Below are 6,260 nucleotides of genomic sequence, written 5' to 3' on the forward strand. Positions count from 1 at the left end.
CGTCAGCCTTGAAGGTGTGCCCATGGGTGCAGGCTTGCGTGCATCCGCCTTTGAGGAGAAAATGCCGCTGGCTTCTAAAGTTGTAGCCATCAGTCGAGTAAGGTGCAAAGTTTTATTTAATAAGCCTTTGTTAGTGAGACATCATTCAATGTGAAATGCTTTGAAATATTGAGGCTTGCGTTAAATTGCTTGTTATTTGCTGTTCTGCACATCTGCTGCTGTGCAGTGTTCCTTTCTAGTATTGCCCCACATTTACAAAGTACTTCTAGGCCTCTACCATTTTAGTATTTTTTCCTTCCTCTGGTAAGACGTATTGTTGCTACATGGCTTGTCCAATTGCGTGCATGTATCATTATGCAATATGTTGTCCATCCTAATCTATAATACATGTTGCCTTCGCCCAGTAAAGTGTGAATTCCCATGTAGATAGTATATTCGTGCCCCAACTATACGTGCAGGTTTTCAAACCTTTCTTTGTCAAAGAACTTGTGCTGTTGTGTTCGTTCCCATTCTTTGTTCCAAACATAAATTTTGTGGTTGCTACAATTTGTTCAAATAAAACATGCATTGTGTGTTAAGTTTCTTTTTGAGCACCAGCGAGCGCTAAATTAGTCAAGCGAGTCTCTGCACAATCTGGCTTGCCGTACCAGTTAAGGTGGTGAAATGTCTTGCTCTATATAAGTGCAAGTCATTCATGAACTAAGCATTGGAATGGTAGGTTGCTCAAATAAAACGACACATTCACAAGACAGAAATCCAAACAAGGCAGAAGATCAGAAGATGGAAGCTTCAAGAGGTGAATATTCTAGAATTCTGGGGAGTCGCTGGAGTCAATTCGACAAGTGGTTTTGTCATCGCAGCAATGTGGGGGCTTAAAACCGTGCTACTTGTCAAAACATCGCCTCCAGCGACGCCCAGTGTTTAATAATATTGATCTACGCTCAAAACTGGACACACAGGTTAAGTGCAATATTTTGCTTGTCCTATGCACCCCCTTGTGTGGAAGTGTCCATTTCTCTAACAATATTGGACATTGTCAGATCTGGATTTTCAGTGGGCAAGTCTGCAACTGAGGATAGATGCAATCTTGCTACCTTCAAGTCCCATCTCTGCTGTGTCACAGTAGCCACTGTATAATGAGGCCTAGTATCCCACTATTTTGACGTTTAAAGCAGTGAAAAGCATCTGCCATTTGAGACTGCACTCACCTCTATGCTTTTCAATTTTGTGGGCAATGTTTGATGTACGGTTCTTTCATGCTGACATTACCGAACTGAGCACCTTAAGTTCGAGAATAAAGTGGATATTGTTAGACTAGTTCAGGTATTCCTAAAGATCTGAATGAAGAAGTTTGTCAGGGGACTAGGAAGTCCAAGAGAAGGAAGTGACAGAAGTCTGCTTCTCGGAGCTTGATGAACGTAAGCAAACACAAAGTTGAAGTCAACGTTGTTTCCTGATTGCTTTAATGCCAAGCATGGTAAGTGATGCGTTAATGGTGTAGACAATAGGTGAGGTGCTGGAAGCAATGTTTCATGTGCTGAAATGTCCCAGAATCTCTCGAAATACATTGTCGAATTTCTCAGAAAAGCTTTCACAAAGGTAAGTTTAGCCTCCCATCGTGACTGGCAGTTACTAATAGGGCGCCGCCAGCGGAGGTACAGCTGATCTCCCAATCGTAAGCCTGCCTCCCTGTCAGGGGTTGATGAACCCCTGACACTCCCCTATGCCCCATATCATTTTTGGTATATATCAGGTTAACGAAACGGCCGTAAGAACACCAAGACTGTGGCATGTATATCATGTCGTTCATGACATGCATATCATGATTTTCATGTTATGACTCGTCATTCATGTTCGTCATACAGTCATGTTATGCCATACCAATTTTGGTGTACATTCTATTAACGAAACGAGCAGGAGAGCACAAAGTCGTAGGCGGCTAGATAGATAGATAGATAGATAGATAGATAGATAGATAGATAGATAGATAGATAGATAGATAGATAGATAGATAGATAGATAGATAGATAGATAGATAGATAGATAGATAGATAGATAGATAGATAGATAGATAGATAGATAGATACGCTCAAAGTCGCAGAAGTTCGCTAAGAAATGCTTCGCATTTAAAAAGAAAACCCTAATGGTTTTTGTGAGCCTGAGTTCACATGTATAACTCTCTTGAAAGACAACGAAGGAGGGGAAATTTCATGGCTCGTTTTCTTTGTTAGGCACAGTGTTAATGAGAAGTATGAGAAGCAACAGACAATCAATCCTTGGAAAGTATAGGGGACGGTATTCGTAGTTAATGATATATATGTGCAGAAATTAAACTGGACAAAAAGACATGTCGCCGGCAGGGACCGAATCTGCGACCTTCGATAACCATCCCCAGGATTTCGGGACATGTAGATGGATGGATGGATGGATGCGCTATGACCAATTGTGTTTATAATAATGATGATTAATTATTCGTGAGCGCTTTGTAATGGGTGGGCTTTTAAAACTCCCACTCGTCGCGCAATTCGCATGCTTCGACGTCTGGCGCGATTCGAATTCTACGCTCTGCCACTCAATGTTACGTACGTCAATGAGACTCCTGCCCCAGCATGACATTCATGTAGTGTTTTTCCGAATCAATTTCAAGCTATGGCGTGGCTTTGTAGTAGAACACCTGCTTGCCCCGCTGAAGGCCTCGGTTCAGTTTTCACGCTCAAGGCCGAAATTTTTTTATTATTCCTTTATTTGCATCTTTCTCGATTTTTCGCTCGCAACCAACGGCGCCGACACCGGAATTTCTACGGAACGAGTTCTTCATTGTTACATAAATTTCCTTATGGTGATGATCGTGTTACGTGACTAGGACGGGCAGACTCGCAGTTCTCTCGGTGAGACGGTGCAGAAAGTGTTATCCTTTCATTGTTTTTTTTTTTTTTGTATCGCCGGTACAACGCAGTTACATGGCTTAGATGCATACGCGCTCTGCAAGTGTTGGTGTGTAGCTCAACGTTTAAGATACTCGCCTTCGAAGCTGAGGGGCTAGGTTCGACTCCCAACACCGCCTAGAAAGTTTTTTTTTTACTTACAATCATTCGCTCTATGTGACATATAGACGGACTGACAAAGAACATAAATTTGTCGTTCATTCTGCATAGAAACGCTTGCACATTTAGAGTGATCTCCTTATAATTTGTTTGCATCGCCAATACAACACATTCATATTGTTCAGATATACTCGCCCCCGGCAGGCGCCAGTATTAGTCCAGTAAGCAGGATGCCCTGCTTCTGAGCATAAGGTTGTAGGTTCGAAACCCGGCACCGCGGTGAGTTTTTCTTTTACACATTGATTTCTTTTGTGTGTGTGTGTGTGTGTGTGTGTGTGTGTGTGTGTGTGTGTGCGTGCGTGCGTGCGTGTGTGTGTGTGTTTAGTCTTACGTGACAGAGAGACGGACCTTATTCGGTAACGATATTAATAGCACCGCAATACTCGATTCTGCTATACACATCCGCATCGAAAGTACCTCCAAGGTGCGCTGGGTGCTGACGCTCTGGATATCTCGCTGCAAAACGACAGGCCGTACCACATGGTTTTCAGCGTAACGAAAGTATGCGATAATGAGTCCTGTTCGTTTAATCAAGCTAACATACCACCATACCCCATTGCGTGGGTTTTCTGGTCAATAGTCCATTTCAATGGGAGAAATCCGAGCTCAAGGTTCCCCTGATGCGTTGGCTTCCCCGCAATAGATACCCAAAACCAGTGAAAAAAGTTGAGGCCCTTATCACCCACGATAAGGCTCAACTTTTGTCTGACGTCACACAATGCAGCGATGCGTTGCTTCCGAGCTCAAAGTTCCCCTGAGGCTTTGACTTCCCCGCAAAGATGCCCAAAACCAGTGAAAAAAGTTGAGGCCCTTATCACCCACGATAAGGCTCAACTTTTGTCTGACGTCACACTATGCAGCGATGGGCCACTATGCGTTGCTTCCGAGCTCAAGGTTCCCTGATGCGTTGGCTTCCCCGCAATAGATGCCCAAAACCAGTGGAAAAAGTTGAGGCCCTTATCACCCACGATAAGGCTCAACTTTTGTCTGACGTCACACTATGCAGCCATGGGCCACTAGGCGTTGCTACCGAGCTCAAGGTTCCACTGAGGCGTTGACTTCCCCGCAATAGATGCCCAAAACCAGTGAAAAAAGTTGAGGCCCTTATCACCCACGATAAGGCTCAACTTTTGTCTGACGTCACACTATGCAGCGATGGGCCACTATGCGTTGCTTCCGAGCTCAAGGTTCCCCTGAGGCGTTGACTTCCCCGCAATAGATGCCCAAAACCAGTGAAAAAAGTTGAGGCCCTTATCACCCACGATAAGGCTCAACTTTTGTCTGACGTCACACTATGCAGCGATGGGCCACTATGCGTTGCTTCCGAGCTCAAGGTTCCCCTGAGGCGTTGACTTCCCCGCAAAGGTGCCCAAAACCAGTGAAAAAAGTTGAGGCCCTTATCACCCACGATAAGGCTCAACTTTTGTCTGACGTCACACTATGCAGCGATGGGCCACTATGCGCTGCTTCCGAGCTCAAGGTTCCACTGAGGCGTTGACTTCCCCGCAATAGATGCCCAAAACTAGTGAAAAAAGTTGAGGCCCTTATCACCCACGATAAGGCTCAACTTTTGTCTGACGTCACACATGCAGCGATGCGTTGCTTCCGAGCTCAAAGTTCCCCTGAGGCTTTGACTTCCCCGCAATAGATGCCCAAAACCAGTGAAAAAAGTTGAGGCCCTTATCACCCACGATAAGGCTCAACTTTTGTCTGACGTCACACCATGCAGCGATGCGTTGCTTCCGAGCTCAAAGTTCCCCTGAGGCTTTGACTTCCCCGCAATAGATGCCCAAAACCAGTGAAAAAAGTTGAGGCCCTTATCACCCACGATAAGGCTCAACTTTTGTCTGACGTTACACCATGCAGCGATAGGACTACTATGCGTTGCTTCCGAGTTGAAGGTTCCCCTGAAGCGTTGACTTCCCCGCAATAGATGCCCTAAAGGAGTCGAAAAAGCTGACGAACTTACAGGGCCGGAACAAGCGGGAGGGGGGCGCTTAGCGGGTAAGATCCCCCCCCCCCCCACCCCGAAACAAATCTCTGGGTACGGCCCTGGGCCCTTATCACGCACGATAAGGCTCAACGAAGAAAAAAAAAACCTTCATCGTAGCACTGGGATTCGAACTCACTCCCTACCGCTTCGAAGGCGAGCGCCTTAAACGATTCACCTAAGTACCGATGCTTTCTTCGCCCGCTTGCATCTGAACCACATGAATGCGTCCCACCAACAAAGAAAAAGAAACTTTCATCGCAACAACGGGATTCGAACCTAGTCCCTCACGCTCCGAAGGCGAGCGCCTTAACCGTTCAGCTAAGCACCGATGCGTTCTTGGCCCGTATGCATCTGAACCACATGAATGCGTCCCACCAACAAAGAAAAAAAAAAACTTTCATCGTAGCAACGGGATTCGAACCTTGTCCCTCACGCTCCGAAGGCGAGCGCCTTAACCGTTCAGCTAAGCACCGATGCGTTCTTGGCCCGTATGCATCTGAACCACATGAATGCGTCCCACCAACAAAGAAAAAAAAAAACTTTCATCGTAGCATCGGGATTCGAACCTTGTCCCTCACGCTCCGAAGGCGAGCGCCTTAACCGTTCAGCTAAGCACCGATGCGTTCTTGGCCCGTATGCATCTGAACCACATGAATGCGTCCTACCAACAAAGAAAAAAAAAACTTTCATCGCGGCAACGGGATTCGAACCTAGTCCCTCATGCGCCGAAGGCGTGCGCCTTAACCGTTCAGCTAAGCACCGATGCGTTCTTGGCCCGTATGCATCTGAACCACATGAATGCGTCCTACCAACAAAGAAAAAAAAGACATTAATCGCAGCAACGGGATTCGAACCTATAGTCCCTCATGCTCCGAAGGCGAGCGCCTTAACCGTTCAGCTAAGCACCGATGCGTTCTTGGCCCGTATGCATCTGAACCACATGAATGCGTCCTACCAACAAAGAAAAAAAAGACATTAATCGCAGCAACGGGATTCGAACCTAGACCCTCACGCTCCGAAGGCGAGCGCCTTAACCGTTCAGCTAAGCACCGATGCGTTCTTGGCCCGTATGCATCTGAACCACATGAATGCGTCCCACCAACAAAGAAAAAAAAACTTTCATCGTAGCATCGGGATTCGAACCTTGTCCCTCACGCTCCGAA

The sequence above is a fragment of the Rhipicephalus sanguineus genome, chromosome 7, assembly GCF_013339695.2.
Source record: "Rhipicephalus sanguineus isolate Rsan-2018 chromosome 7, BIME_Rsan_1.4, whole genome shotgun sequence".
Taxonomy (NCBI): domain Eukaryota; kingdom Metazoa; phylum Arthropoda; class Arachnida; order Ixodida; family Ixodidae; genus Rhipicephalus; species Rhipicephalus sanguineus.